The following is a 17,636-nucleotide window of genomic DNA, read 5'->3' as shown; positions in this document are numbered from 1 at the left end:
AAATAATAATAATATGATTGTCCAAAACCAATTTGTCAAAGAAGAAATCATAGAAACAATCAACAAGTTCATTGAAGACAGTGACAATTATGAGACATCCTACCAAACTCTGTGGGATGTGGCCAAGGAAGTAATCAGGGAGGAATTTATATCCTTGAATGCATATATTAATAAATTAAGGAGGGCAGAGATTAATGAATTGGGTATGCAACTCAAAAAATTAGAAAGTGAGCAAATTAAAAATCCCCAGATGAAAACTAAATTAGAAATACTAAAAATCAAGGGAGAAATTAATAAAATTGAAAGTAAAAGAACTATTGAATTAATAAATAAGACTAGAAGCTGGTATTTTGAAAAAACAGATAAAATAGACAAAGTACTGGTCAATCTAAAAAAAAAGGAAAGAAGAAAACCAAATTGACAGTATCAAAGATGAAAATGGTGACCTCATCTCTATTGGGGGAAATTAAGACAATCATTAAAAACTACTTTGCCCAATTATATGGCAATAAATATCGCAATCTAGGAGATATGGATGACTATTCACAAAGATATAAATTGCCTACATTAACAGTAGAAGGACTACAATACCTAAATAATCCCATATCAGAAAAAGATTTTGAAGAAGCCATCAAAGAACTCCCTAAGAAAAAATCGCCAGGGCCTGATGGATTCACAAGTGAATTCTATAAGACATTCGAAGAGCAACTAATCCCAATACTATCCAAATTTTTTGATGAAATAAGCTAAGAAGGATTCCTACCAAATTTATTTCATGAAACAAATATGGTACTGAATCCAAAGCCAGATCCAACAAAAACAGAGAAAGAAAAGTAAAGACCCATCCCCCTAATGAACATAGATGCAAAAATCTTAAATAGAATACTAGCAAAAAGACTCCAGCAAGTGATCAAGAGGATCATCAACAATGACCAGGAAGATTTTTACCAGGAATGCAAGGATGGTTCAACATTAGGAAAACCATCCACATAATTGACCATATCAACAATCTAACAAACAAAAATCACATGATTATCTCAATAGATGCTAAAAAAGCCTTTGATAAAATACAGCACCCATTCCTATTAAAAACACTAGAAAGTATAGGAATAGAAGGACCTTTCCTAAAAATAATAAACAGTATATACCTAAAACTTCAATAAGCATCACACGCGATAGGGATAAATTAGAAGCCTTCCCAATAAGATCAGGAGTGAAACAAGGATGGCCATTATCACCTTCATTATTTAACATTGTACTAGAAACACTAGCAGTAGCAATTAGAGAAGAAAAAAAATTGAAGGTATCAAAATAGGCAATGAGGAGACTAGGCTATCACTCTTTGCAGATGATTTGAGAGTCTACTCAAAAAATCCTAGAGAATCAACTAAGAAGCTTCTAGAAATAATCAACAACTTTATCAAAGTTGCAGAATACAAAATAAATGCATATAAATCATCAGCATTCCTATATATTTCTAAGAAATCACAGCACCATGAGGTAGAAAGAGAAACACCATTCAAAATCGCCCTAGATAATATAAAATACTTAGCTAACTATCTGCCAAAACCAACACGGGAAATATATGAAAACAACTACAAAACATTTTAGAAACAATTAAAACTAGGTCTAAAAAATTGGAAAAATGTTGATTCCTCATGGGTAGGATGAGCTAACATAATAAAAATCATCATTCTACCCAAATTAATTTACCTATTTAGCACCAACCTATCAAAATACCAAAAAAACTTTTTTACTGAATTAGAAAAAAAACTATTACAAAGTTCATTTGGAAGAACAAAAGATCAGGAATATCAAGAGAAATAATGAAAAAAAAAGTGAAGGAAGGTGTCCTAGCTTTTCCATATATTGAACTATCTTATAAAGCATCGGCCATCAAAAGGGTATGGTACTGGCTAAGAGACAGAAGGGAAGATCAGTGGAATAGACTTGGGGTAAGTGACGTCAGCAAGACTATCTATGATAAACCCAAAGAGCCCAAATTTTGGGACAAAAATCCACTATTTGACAAAAACTGCTGGGAAATTTGGAAAAACAGTATGGGAGAGATTAAGGTTTAGATCAACATCTCACACCATACACCAACATAAATTCAGAATGGGTGAATGACTTGAATATAAAGAGGGAAACTATAAATAAGTTAAATGAACACAGAATAGAATACTTGTCAGATTTCTGGGAAAGTAAAAATTTTAAAACCAAGCAAGAGTTAGAGAAAATTACAAAATGTAAAAAAATGATTTTGATTATGCTATATTAAAAAGCTTTTGTACAAACAAAAGTAATGCAACCAAATCAGAAGGGAAACAACAAATTGGGGAAAAAAATCTTTATAACAAAAAACTCTGATGGGGTCTAATTACTCAAATATACAAGGAGTTAAATCAATTGTATAAAAAATCAAGCCAGTCCCCAATTGATAAATTGGCAAGGGACATGAATAGTCAATTTTCAGGTAAAGAAATCAAAAGTATCAATAAGCACATGAGAAAGTGTTCTAAATCTCTAATAATTAGAGAAATGCAAATCAAAACAACTCTGAGGTATCACCTCACACCTAGCAGATTGGCTAAAATGATAGAAGGGGAGAGTAATGAATGTTGGAAGGGATGTGACAAAATTGAGACATTAAGAAATTGCTGGTGGAGTTGTGAACTGATCCAACCATTCTGGAAGGCAATTTGGAACTATGCTCAAAGGGCTATAAAAGAATACTTGCCTTTTGATCCAGCTATACCATTGTTGGGTTTGTACCCCAAAGAGATCATAGATAAACAGACTTGTACAAAAATATTAATAGCTGAGCTTTTTTTAGTGGCAAAAAACTGGAAAATGCTGGTATGCCCTTCAATTGGAGAATGGCTGAACAAATTGTGGTATATGCTGGTGATGGAATACTATTGTGCTCAAGAGAATAATAAATTGGAGGAATGCCATGTGAACTGGAAAGATCTCCATGAATTGATGCAGAGTGAAAGGAGCAGAGCCAGAAAAACATTGTACATAGAGACTGATACATTGTGGTAAAATCGAAAGAAATGGACTTCTGTACTAGCATCAATGGAATGATTCAGGACAATTCTGAGGGATTTATGTGAAAAGAAAGCTACCCACATTCAGAGGAAGAACTGCAGGAGTGGAAACACAGAAGAAAAGCAACTGCTTGAACTCATGGGTTGAGGCAGACATGATTGGGGATGTAGACTCGAAACTACCACACCAATGCAAGTATCAACAATTTGGAAATAGGTCTTGATCAATGACACATGTTAAAACCAATGAAAATGCACATAGGCTATTGGGGAGGTGATGGAGATGAGGAGGGTGAAGGGAAAGTAAGTAACCATGTGAACTTTTTTGAAAAATAAATATTATTAAATGTTTAAAAAAGTTTTCATATTAAAATAATTGTTATGATGGTAATAACAGATATTTTGGAAAACCAGATAAATGTGTCTGGGCCATTTGACCTTCAAGTCACAACCACTGATTGACAGGCTTTCAGTGAGGAAAGGAGGGGGTTAGACACTCCTGGATCTCAAACCCCTCCCCCCTAAACAGTTGCTGGTTTCAGTTCGAAGATGGAGACTGAATAAGATTCTTCTGGTAAGTTTCTGTTATGGCTGAAACCCAATGATGTTCCCTTTCTTTAATTTATATTCCTCACAGGTTTGATAGAGCAATAAGTAGAAGCTAGCTATCTAACTGATGAGGAGAGAGATAAATGATCATCTTAAAACTGGCAGCAGACAGGATTCAAACTAGATGTCCAGACTGAGTTGTGAGTATTTCCCCAAATAATTTCCTGGCACAGATTTGAAGGTAAAGGTTATATTATGAAGTAAAAAGGAAAACTAAAGGAGTTAATGAAGGGTTTTGGATAGGGAAAGGTGACCCTGAACTAATAGGTTGAAGCTGTCCTTCCCCCCCACAAGAGGGGTGAAGGCACCTAACTGAACTTGTTAGATAATTTATATATCTAATCACTAATCACTAGATAATTATTATATTGATATTGATGAAGATTAATTCTAACAAACAGGATAACCCTATGAGTAAAAACCACACTGGCTTATGCCACAATGGCCACATCAGGTGAACCCCAAGTCTGGAGAAGTAAGCAGTGTGTCTGCTCACTTCAACCTCCAGAAAGCAATTGTCTCAACCTTTCTCAACTGCCCCCTCACCCAAAGTTTTCCAGGGGGGTCCCCTGGAATTCTGGGTGAGGCTTTCCCTGTATTTTGCAGGGATTCCATGCTTTCCATCTCTACATAACATAATCAAGCAATTAAAAAATAATTATATTTCACCACTTTTAAAACTGACCTATCCAAGTACTTTTTTGTGTAGGGAAATCTTTTAGTGTAATACATAGTATAGTAGGAATTTGGGGGGACAAAAGGGGAATCAAGGTTGGGAGTTTTTAAGAAGTGAAGTTATAGAAAAAAGGCCAAATTTATTGTACTGATCTTTTTGTCTGTATTTAAAAATAATTCTTAGAAGAGAGATTTAAATAAGGAATTCAGTAAAGCAATGGATATTTAGAAAAATAGAGGTGGCATGGAATAGCTATTTTCTTTCTAAACATTGAGTAATCTTAAAAGGGTGAACAACTTTTGACAACACTAGCTACATTGAAACCTCTGCTCCAAATTTTAATAGAGAAGTTAGACATTGTGGTAATTAACAGACAACCCTATGTCAGATAAGTGACCTAAGGACATGATTCTCAAATATAATTGGTCTGTGGACTTTGTCAGTCTGTTTCCTTTTGGAGCCCCTTTCTTTAACAAGTAAACATTATTTGAATTCCTGTTAGAAGAATTAAAATATGTTCTATTACCTCATTTGGTAGTGGGATGGGGCAGAAAATGAGGCTCCCTTCCCCTGGGACCACTTTCATCATAATATTAGAATATGATATAACATAACATAATATAGTGTCATCAAATAGATTACATTTCTTATAATTATAAAAAAGAAAGGAATGTCCATCAGGAAAAAATGAAGAGAGGAAAATTATAGAAAATACAATGCTGAAACGCTGTCTCACTGTATTTTCAAATACATATTTTTCGAAACACTGGAAGAAGAGGGTTTGAGGGAGAGATATAAATATTCTATTTGCTCTTCCTCTTTATAGAGATCTCCTTTGTGGATAACGATAATGTGAACAATACTACTTAAGATATAAGCCTTAAATATGAGATGCTTTTGTTAATGATTATTTTTCATATGTATAAAACATATGTATAAAATTTAATATTTTATTCTACACTTCATGTAGAATTGAATCAAAATATTAGTAGTTTGCATTAAAACTAAAAAAATTGTAGATAAGCATATACGAGAAACTGGATGATGATAGAAATCTTTAATGGGTTCAATAAGCAACTTCAATTTTATTTATAGTAACTATTATTAAAGGAGTCTGTGTTAACATGTGTAATGCAAAGATAAAAATAAAGTAATCCTTTCCCTTAAGGAATTTTACATTCCACCATAAAGTAAAAATGAATTGTCTAGACAAATATTCTCAGTCTCAATTTAATATGAAGCATATCCATTTTGATTAATTCAAAAGCATTTTTTTAGCAAAAGAAGCCCAAAGATCCTATTGTTATTATTCACTTAAGGGTGTAAGGATGGGGGATGGGACAAAAAGAGCCAGAAGAAGGCTGTTGGTGATAGTTGGGGTCAGTTAAGAGCAGAGGGGATTCTGGGTAATTCTTGGGAGGAAGAAGGCCAAGGAGGATTTCCAGCAGAGGACTGAGAGAGGGAGGAAGAGAACATCTCAGCTTGAATCCAGTCCTGAGGGCTTCCTGAGGATCTTTCTTTGGACATTGAAACCCCTGATTCCCTATTCAAAGGCATCCCATCACATCTCACCCAGCAAGACTTCAATCATCAAGTCAGCTAAGTTTGGGACTCCATTTTGGGAGCCATCTCTTGGGCTCCTTCTCCCATTACCCAACCTTGCTGAGAGACCCTTTCTTGTTTGACTTGCAATTACAGAAAAGGATAGAAATAGAAAAAGAGGAGAAAGGACAAGTGGGGAGATGCTTAGGAGTGGGAATTCCAAAGGTTCCCACCCTAGTGACAGACCCCTTAGAAATAGAGAAGAGGGTACCTCCAAATCCCTCTGCCCTTCACCCTTTTCCCCAATCCCTATATTAATAAAAGCCATTCGTTAATCAGATAGCTTTCGAGAGTGCCTGAGAGATGAGGGAGAGGGGAATCACAGCTTGGTCTGGCTACCTCCATCTTGAAGCCAGATCACCCGCTGTAAGGTTGAATGACCTTGGGGGAGGCTTGCATGAACCACACCCTCATTCAGAATCAGATTGGGGTACCCAATACCTCATCTTATAGGGAAGCCTCGTCCCTAACTCCTGTGGGGTGGCACAACCATCCAGGTCACCCAGTTTTGGGGTGATGTCCCCTCAAAATCTGGGCAGTGTATATGTGGCAAGAGGGGAGAGCTAGAAGAGAGTCTCACCTCTCATGGACTCTCTCTATCTCCCCTCCATCCCTAACATTTGGGTATTGGCTCTCATTTATTACTACAAGGGTAATAAGACTATTTTAGCTGCTTTGAAAGTCATCAGATGAAATATCTTTTTAAAAAGAAAAAAAAGGTGGACGTTTTGTTAAAAATATGTTGCTTAAATTTTCTTTCACTATAGTGAATATGTCTGTTTGTAATTCAATCTCTTTAGAAGTTAATGTTATTTAAGTGATTTAATTGTAAAAATCTATGAACAGTTTGAAGATTTAATTTATTGTGGCACAAATAAAAGAATAAGAGCATGAGGTAATTTCATCTTGAAAATTTATATGAGCAAATTCAGATCCACACACTCTGATATATCTAGACATCTTTTAGTTCTTGGGTTTATTTACTTGGAAGTGAATGTCTTACAAGTCACCTTTAAAACATTGAAATCATATACTCAATGTCAGATAAAAGAACTCTTAAATCAAGGAAAGGAAAAGGAATAGCAAGTTCAAACTAGTGCCTAAGTCATTCAATAGTGTTGAGTTATTTTCTAAATAGTACTTTTTAGTACTGAGTACAAAATAATAAAAGCAGAATTTTAGAGTATGTACTGACCTTCCAGGTAATTTAGCCCAACATCCTCCTTCATTCATTCAAAAAAGTTTCTTCTATCAGTTTCCTGACAAATGGTTAGATAGTCTCAAAATACTTCAATTGAAGGTAAATTCAACACCAAACAGGCAATGTATTCCATTTGAGGACAGAACTAATTGAAAGAAAGCCTTTCTGTATTTTGAGTCATGACTTATTTCTGTCTACCTATTTGGCACTTACTGACTGGGCTGATTTCCTTTTGAAAATCTACAGAATTGATAGAGTGGCTATTTTACAGGAAAATATAGCAGTATTACTTCATAGAAGTACTACTACTCTTCCAGATTTAGCTCTGACACGTATTGCAATGTGTGGCCTTAAGTAAGGGACACTAAGTTTTGGTTTATCTATAAAAAAGCACCCATAATATTTTTTAAATGAATCTTAACTATTTTTTATCATTCATTATATCTCTGAATTTCATTGATAAAAAATACTTCACATTGCAGTCTACTGATCTCCATGCAACTCTCCCTGATTGTTTTCTTTGATGTCCTCTCATAAATTCTCCAGATAGATTCTAACACATATACTCTTTATTTTCCTCTTGGCTTACCAACATTATCAGGGTACTAATGCACCATATGGACTTTTATCTCAATTCTTTTGCTATTATAACAGGAAGTACCCAGATTACCTAAGATCATGGTTTCTCTTTCTGACAGAAGACATCTTGTTTTAGCCTAGAAGGTGGATGGGAGAAGGCTTTTCGCTTTGCTGAATAAACAAAATTGACTTAATCTTTAGAACTACAAGACTGTGTCATTCTAAGTTGTGTGGAGTGGTGGTGGTGTCATTCACCCATAGCATGAGCACTATGCATTAAACAGAAATACTGCCTTCCCTTCCCCTTCAAGCTCTGTGGCTCTGTAGCCCTGAGAAAAGAGCTTTGTATATCATACTTTTTCATTTGTCCTTTTCAGTTCTAAATTCAGAGGTTTTAATCACTATAAAAAAGCTCAAGCCATGGGAGAACTGAAACCAGTATTTTAGAAAAGTTGTATCTGGCACAGCAGGAAATGCCTGAGAATCTTTGGTGACAGGAACCATTTTGGTGGGATTTTGGATTTGCAATGTAGTGGTACTAATGTTTTACACACTTCTCAATCCCAGAGGTTAAATGCTTAATGGAACTAGAGTACTTCAATATCAGAAATTGGGAAATATTATTAGTAGGCAGTTGGGTCATTGATAGAGAAGAGACGACCTCTTCAAATCCAAAAAAATCTTTAAGGGTTCCAAACAATCAAGAAGGAGTAATGACATGTAACATACTTTTTTTTTCAGTTGGTAGGAACTAAAGTTGTCACTGTTGCAGTATCTTTGGAAGGCTTTGTGTGTGTAACTCATCATGGGCAAAACATTATAACATTTATATATATCATGAGTCCTTTATATTGTGGTAGAAATATTTATCCCACCACTCTGATATAGACAATTTAGATAAACAAAGTCAAAAAGACAAATTTCTCCATCAAGGTAGAATTTTAGGGTTTATTGGAAGAGGGCCCAGTCTCCCAGATAAACCCGGAATCTCACACATGTTACATAGTTTGATCCCAGGGAGAGACAAAGCCAGGCAGCAGAGACCTGATTTAAATAACAAAGTGAATATTTCCAAACAAGGATTATGACTAAGACACAGCATCATGTAGATCTATTTTAGAAACTATTACCCACTACAAAGCTGATTAGTTATTTCATTTAGGAAAACCCATATTTGTCTTAAGGTCAAATCACAAGACAATACCCTTATTAAGAAATACTGATGACTATTATCTGAGGGCTCATCTGATAGCATTGGGAAAGATGGCTATTTCCAAAGTGGGAGGACTGTGCATACTTGCACCATATCAGGACATGATGCAGCATTTTGGGACCTGAAACTCACATGGTCAGCATCTCATGATAGGAGGGAAGTGTGACATAGGGAGGGGTTGAAAGACCTCTTAGAAGCAGTTTTATGCTTTAGTTAGAGATCCTTGCAAAAGTCATGAATCCTACTAATTGTAGTTAAGATTATAATGGAATTATACTAATCACTTTAGAATCACAATACTGATTATCTTAAACCTATCACTATCACTAAAATCTAATCAAGTATAAGGGGGGTAAAGCTCTTTCTTCCTGAAAATATTTCAAATAAGTAACACTCTAGATTCTTTAGAAATTGTGGTGTTTCATTATCTGACTAGTAGAAGTGTTTTGTTTTGTTTTGTTTTTTAGCTAAAAGAATTGATATAAGGTTCAAATGAGAAAATTTATATGAAAATACTTTATAACCTTTAGGTCACTATATAAATATGATATATTCATTATTTATTTTTGGAGGAACATATTTAAACTACTTAGTAACTTATTATTTAATTTTCTAATAGAATCTAGCATATGTCATCCAGGTATCTTCTACAAAACTAGAATCAATAATTTTCAGCATCTGGTTATTTGCCCTGTTATTGCTATATATGCAACTTTCAAGCATGTCTCCTACCCTTCCCTCTATGCATAGAAACACAGAAATACATACCCGTGCACACACACATACACACACATACATACAGACTTTCCCACCTCTGTGATAATGAGATAATGTGACAATACACCTCTATCTATATATTTCATGAAAAAATAATAAAATCAGTGTACCATCGTTACTTGAAAGGCTATAATAACGCAAAACCCATGTTTCCAAACACTATTCCTATGCTTTCAAAAATCAAAACCCTTCATTGCCTTTGACTGCTCTATATGGACATATTCCTCCCACCCACCTACATTAGAATATAAGTTAATTTTCAGCTCAGATTGTGTCACTTTTGTACGTTTATTCCCAATTACCTTGTAAAACGCCTAGCATAGAGTTAAAACATAAATAAGGCTTTCTTTTTTCATTTGTTAAACAGTACAATTTTAATGAATATTAATTGTTTATTGTTCATCATTTAAAGCAAATATCAGACTCACTGTACTACAAATAAGAGTACATGTCTTCCTTAATTCTCATCTTGTCCTTTCAGATCTCTATATCTTTCTCACTGCTAGGTGTCTCCCCTTCATTGCCTTCCATTATAATTTACCTTTAATTAATGTCCTAAATTTGATGCATTTTTCCTATAAACCTTTCCTATATCTGCTATCTTCATTAATTATTTCCAATTCAAATCTTTCTAACTCTGTCATACCACCATTTAAAAACTTTTCTGAGGCAATAATAGTACATATTTTAAAAGTTTTTCACCTTTACAATTCATTTTCTCATAATTTTATGTCTTAGGAGTCATTTATATTCTTAAAAATTATGGAGGATTTCTATTTTTTCTTATGTAGGTTATATTTTTTTCTCTAACAATATTTTATTATATTTTCCCCAACAATATGTAGAAACAAATTTTAAATTTTGTTTTCTGACATTTTGAGCTGTGAATTCTTTTCCTTTCTCTTCTCCTTCTCTCTTCCTCAGATGGAAAGCAATCTGATATAGATTATATATGTGCTATCATGAAATACATGTTTCTACATTTGTCATGTTGAGAACGGAGCACACAAACTGCATTCAGGTTGTGAGTTCCTTCTCTGGCGGTGGATGGCATTTTTTAACATGAAGTACCTTGTCTTTGATCCTTGTGTTGCTGAAAATACTTGTCATTTTTAGTTGATCATCATACAATATTCATGCTACATATACATTGTTTTCCTGCTTCCACTAATTTCAATTTGTATTATGACGCTCATATTAGTATTTCGAGGGTTTTTCTGAAATGTACCTGTTCATCTTTGCTTATGACATAACAGTATTCCCTGCAATCATAAGCCAAAAATGTTCAGCTATTCCTTAATTGATAAATGCCTACTCAGTTTAAAATGATTTGTCACAGCAAAAGAGCTACCATAAATATTTTTGGACAAATTAATATTTTTGGTTCCTTTTTGATATCTTTGGGCTATAGATTACTGATTTATGAGGTATATACAGTTTTAAAGCCTTTTAGACATGGTTCCAAATGGCCCTACAGAATGTTTGTGTCAGTTTGTAGCCATACTAACAGCATATTAGTGTCACAATTTGCCACACTAGAATTAATCATTTCCCTTTTAAGTCATAATAGACAACTTGATAGGTGTGAGGTAGTACTTGAGAGTTATTTTAACTTGTATTTCTCTAATCAATAGTGATTTAGAATATTTTCATATGACTATAGCTAATTTTAATTTCTTTATGAAAGAACTGACTGTTCATAAACTTTGACTATATAAATTGGGGAATTACTTGTATTCTTATAAATTTGACTACCCTATCTAAATATTTATGAAATGAGGTCTTTGTTTCTGTTCTAATATTGCTGTGTTAACTTTGTTTCCACAAAATTATTTTAACTTAGTATAATAAAAATTATCCATTTTACATTTTATAATAATGTGTTTTTTTTAAACCCTTAGCTTCCGTCTTGGAGTCAATACTGTGTATCAGCTCCAAGGCAGAAGAGTGGTAAGGGTAGGCAATAGGGGTCAAGCGAGTCAGATTGATAAACTTTTCCATGTTTCATGAATCAGTTAATAACATAATCTATTTCTAAATCACCTATCAATTTTTTATCATGGGATATGATGTTAAATATTGGTCTATGCTATGTATCTGCCATGCTGTTTTACAGATTTCCAAAAAGTTTTGTCAAATAGTGAGTTCTTTTCCCAAAAGTTTTGGTTTTTGACTTTAACATACATTAGGTTGCTATTGTCACTAATGACTATGTGTTGTGTATCTAATATATTACATCAATCCCCTGGACTATTTCTTAACCAGTAAGAGATAGTTTTGATGATTATCAGTTTAAAATACATTTTCAGACATGGGAAGATTAGGTCACTTTCCTTCTATTTTTTTATTACTACCTTTGATATTCTTGACCCTTTGTTTTTCTATCTCTATAAAATATTTTTTGGGTAGTTTGGTATGACACTAAATAGGTAAATTCACTTAGGTCAACTTGTCATTTTTATTATATTGGCTCTCCCTACCCATGAGCAATTAATGTTTTCTAATTGTTTAGATCTGACTTTATCAGTGTGAAAAATGTTTTGTAATTGTGTTTTTATAGTTTCTGGAGTTACCTTCACAGGTAGACTTCCCCAAATATTATATATTTTCTACAGTTATTTATTTCATTTTATTTTTTAAAACTATACCTTTTGTCTTAGCATTATTATGGTTTATTGGTTCCAAGGCAGAAGAGTGGAAAGGACTGGGCAATGAGGTTTAAATGACTTGCCCAGGGTCATACAGTTAGGAAGTGTCTAAGGTCATATTGGAACCCAAGGTCTCATATCTCTAAGCCTGACTCTCAACCTAACTTGTCATATAGCTTCCTCCTTCTACAGTTATTTCAAATGAGATTAGCCTTTCTATCACTAACTATTGTACTTTGTTGTTTATATATAGAAATGATGATGATTTATTTTTTCCTCCAAAATTTTCTAAAGTGGTTAATATTTTTAGATCAATTTTGTTTAATTCTCTGAGGTTATCTAAGTATACCATTGTATCATCTTCAAAGAACGATAGCTTTGTTTCCAAATTCTCTCTTCTAATTCCTTTAATTTGTTTTTCATCTGTTATTATTAATGCTAGTGTTCTTAGTATAATATTGAAAAGTAGTAGTAATAATGCGCACCCCTGATTTTATTTGGAAGACTGCTAGCTTATCCCAATTACAAATAATGTATGCTTTTAGTTTTTGAAAGATGCTATTTATCATTTTTAGGATAACTCCATTTATAATGTTAATCTCTAGTGTTTTTAATTTGAATGGGTGTTGTATTTTGTCAAAGGTTTCATGTACATTTATTTAAATAATTATATTATTTCCATTTTTTCATTGATATGGCCAATTATTCTGACAGTTCTCTTAATATTGAACTATTGTGCATTTCTAGCATATGATCCTTGTGATATATTACCATCATTTCTATCCTAGTATTTTATTAAAAAATTTACATTGATATTCATTAGGGAAATTGGTCTATAGTTTTCTATCTCCATTTTTTCCTTATCCTGGTTTAGGTTATCAGCATAATATTTGTATCATAAAATGGATTTGGTAGATTTCTCTTCTCATCCATTTTTCCAAATCATTTACAAAATTATTTACGTAAACTGCTATTTTGTGGAACTCATTTGTGATTCTCTCTGGCATTGGGTCTTTTTTAGGGAATTCGTTCAGTTTCTTTTTCTTGGTGGTTGAACTATTTTATTTCCTCTTCTAATAATCTGGGCAATTTATGAATATTTTTGAAATATACATTCAGATTTTCAGATTTATTGACATATAATTAAGTAAAAAGACTGCTTTAATTACAACTTAATTGGTTTTGTAATTGCCTTTTTCACTTTTGATGAAAGTAATATTTTTTTCATTCTTTTTTAAAACAAATTAACCAATGTGTTATCTTTTTTGATTTTGTTTTCGCCTTATAAAATAACTACCTGTCTTTTTTATTTAAACCATATCGTTCCTTTCAACTTTATAAATATTTCCTTTGATTTTAGGATTTCTAATTTAGTATTTAATTGGACCTTTTTCTTTTCTTCTATGTTTATTTTTAGTTGCAGGTCCAAGTAATTGATTTGTTCTTTCTCTAATTTATTTATGTAATCATTTAGAGATAAAAATTTTTCCCAAGTATTACAATGGGGCATCTCATATATTTTGGTATATTGTCATTCTCTGATGAAATGATTGATTGTTTCTCTGGTTTATTATTTGAAGTACATTCTTTAGTATTTTACTATTTAGTTTCTAGGGTTTTTTAGCATTTCTTAGCTCAGAATTGAATGTACTTTTATTGCATTATGATCTGATAATGATGTACCTAATATTTCCATTTTTCTTAATCTGGTTGTGAGACTTTTATGGCCTATAAATAAGTTAACTTTTTGAAGATGCCACATACTACTGAGAAAAATATAAATATATACATATAGCAGATTGTGTTATTAAGAATAAAATGGAGCTGATCTCTCACTATTAAAAATTTGGAAAAGTCTGGAGCAACTGAAAGCTTTTTTTCATATAATTCTTATGATCTAAATCTTCTAACATCAAAATTTCTGGACTAGTCCTAATTCAAGCCAGTTCTGTAATTCATGATCTAGATTAGAATATGATAAAACACAAATATATTATTTTAATTTTTCATTAAAATAACTCAATATTATAGTCAAAAGAACACAATCTGCTGAGGAGAAATGAATATTGACTTATTTTTCCTGAAAGAGGAAGAGGATCTCATTATGAGAGAAAGGAGTTGATAGCAGGAGAGGAGGAATGTCTGAATGAAATAAGAAGATGAGAAGAGAAGAAATATTTGTAATGTAATCTCATTTTTCCCCCAGGAAAAACGAAGTTAGGTTCTTAGCTCAAAGTTTGAGAAAGAAGGTGACATTGGAGGCTTGAAGTTAGATGAAAAGTAGGGAATGGCAGTAATAACTGAAATAATTAATCAAATTAGAGAATAATAAAGTGATAACCTTTAGAATGAATTTTTTAGTTGTATTCAGTCATGTAAATATGAGTAAAGCAGATATGTAGTGGCAGAAATCCAAGACTTTAGTTTGCCAATGCATAATAAGTGTTAGGAAAATGGGTAAAAAGGATGCAATAATAAATGTTAGTATAGAGTTGTAGTAATTCACCAAACAATTGAGATATCAAGGAGAGGAAAGAATAGCCAACTAATGGGGCAGACATAAACTGAAGAGAAATTAAAGTTCAGAATAAGGACAAATAACACATTTTGAGGTCAGAGACATAGGGCAAGTTGGAAGATTATAATATTATAAGCAACTAAAAGAGTTTTAGATCTCATGATTATATAAATCCTTCATGTAGGAAAAAAATCAACTGAAAGTAGCCAACATGGAGTTCATGTCAGTTTTCAAAAATCTTGTTATAAGACCTACTAGAATATGTCTTAGAAGGTTTTAGGAGATCTTATTTACCTTCTTAAAGAAAAAAAAAGAAATGAACAAAAACAATCTTTACAGTCAACCACTTTAAAGTTACTGTGTAATTCAATTGTTCTCTTATTTCTTTGGATCCCACTATTTGCCCGTTCTTCCATTTAACCAGATATGCAATTTGGTATGCATCTTGGGCTTTTCAGTCTGTCCCACCCACTTATTTAACTTTTTGCCAGCTCTGTTGATTCTATTTCCTCTGTCTCTTGCATCTTTCTCCATTCTTCCACACATATTGCTACCAACTTGCTTGAATCATTCACCATATCTTCTTTGAAATATTGCAATTAGTTTCAAAATGCATGTAGTCCATATAATTTCCAAGCCATGCTCCTAATTATTATCATGTTTTCAAATGGAGATGAGCACATAGCTACTCTCTTACTCAAGAAGTTTTAATGACTCAAAAGTATTACAAAGATAAAATATAAATTCCCAGATTTGCCATTGAAGATCTTTACATTCTCATTTCAATCAATCCCTGCTTCATAACTTTTTTTTACCTGATTTACATTTTTGGAATATTCATCTATATATTATTCCCTGGACATGTTAGATTGACATAGAAAAAAAATAATTCATGAGGAAAATAATTCTTAAAGTTTTTTTTTCCAAATTTACATCCAATTATGATGTGTATTTTTTCTCTGAAGTTAACAGCTGTGTCACTCCAAAGACCCTTTACTAAGATTCCATTAAATTATTTCATATTGTTTTTCCTTAATACAAATTATTTATAAAACTTCTTTTCAAGTTATTTTCCTTGATATTATTTAGTATTGAGCAAGTCAATCTGAAACATATTTTTCACATTAAGAATATAACGTCCCTGTGTGTAGCATGTTTGTATATTCAATTTTAATAGTTAAATTTATGTATTCTATCATAGAGTCTTGATATTTAATGTCTACCCTCTGAGTCCTACTGCCATAATTTACTAGATCAAGTTATATGTAAAACCTTGACTGGAAGGTATTGCTAAAAGTACTAAAGGTCTTATGGTTTTCCAGTTCATTGGCTTAATCCACGTGTCTGTCCTCTGTGGTTAAAAAACATTACAGTGGAGTGTCAGGTTTCCGGGTTAAGATGGCGGCAGAGTAAGAAGCAGCTCTTAACCTCTCCTGACCGAAACACACAAAACTCCTCAAGGGGACATAAAAACAAGTCCAGACGAACAGAGGAAACCCACAACAGGGCACAGCGTGGAAGGTACGTGGAATCGAGGCATTTCCATGCTATAAAGGGCTCTCAATAAATCGCGGGCTGAGCAACCGCCCCACCCCCACCCCCTCCACACACAACACCTGTAGCTCCGAAGCCAGCTAAAAAGAAATAGAGCAAGTTTGGGGCACCCATCGGGTCATTGGCAGCTCCGGGGCCTGTTCCTGAGAGCAGCAAGACTTAGGACTCCATTAAGCCAAAAAAGGCACGCGAAATCTGAGCGCGCGGGAGCAGGACGCTGGGCGCAGAGCGCAGGCTGAGCAGAGCGCAGGCACTGAGGAGGCGTGGGTGGAGGCAGACACAGCCAGGAACTAAAGCCTAAGTGGGGAACCAGTGTGGACGGGTATACGACTGTGGAAGCAGCGCCCTGAGACTTGTAAAGGAACCTCCAGCAGAGGATCAAGCAAGGGGGCCCACCAGGGGGCTTGACCTTGGAAAAAACCAGAACTTAGACCTCAGGAGCCAATAGATCGCTGACAGACACTGAGCGTGAGGATAAATCTGAGAAGCTGCTGGGCTAATGATGGCTACTCAGTCACAGGAAGTTCAGAGGAGAAAGAATAATAACAAGAAAAAGAAGTCTTTAACACTCGACAACTTTTACACAGACAAAATCCAGACAACCGAGCAAACAGAGGAGGAGAACAAACAAGCATCTAGACCCTCCCCAAATAAGGAACACTCCTCACAAGCTATGGAAGAGTTCAAAACTGAGATTTTGAGGAAAATGGAAGAGATCTGGCAAGAAAATAACAGTTTAAAAGGTAGAATCTTGCAACTGGAAAGTGAGGCTCAGAAACCAAATGAACTGATAAGCAAATTGAACACAAGAAATGACCAGATTGAAAAGGAATACCAGAAGATTATGGCCGAAAACCAGAAGATTATGGCCGAAAACCAGAAGATTATGGCCGAAAACCGAAAGATTATAGCCGAAAATCAATCCCTAAAGGCTAGAATTGAGCAAGTAGAAACTAATGATCTCTCAAGACAACAAGAACAAATAAAACAAAGCCAAAAGACTGAAAAAATAGAAGGAAACATGAAATATCTCAATGAGAGAGTGACAGACCAAGAAAACCGGTCTAGAAGAGACAATTTGAGAATAATTGGTCTTCCAGAAAAACCAGAAATTAATAGAAACCTGGACTCCATACTAACAGAAATAATTCAGCAAAATTGCCCTGAAGTCCTACAACAAGAGGGCAATATAGACGTTGAAAGGAT

The sequence above is a fragment of the Gracilinanus agilis genome, chromosome 3 (genome assembly GCF_016433145.1).
Source record: "Gracilinanus agilis isolate LMUSP501 chromosome 3, AgileGrace, whole genome shotgun sequence".
NCBI classification, from domain to species: domain Eukaryota; kingdom Metazoa; phylum Chordata; class Mammalia; order Didelphimorphia; family Didelphidae; genus Gracilinanus; species Gracilinanus agilis.
Note: the sequence above shows the minus strand (reverse complement) of the source record.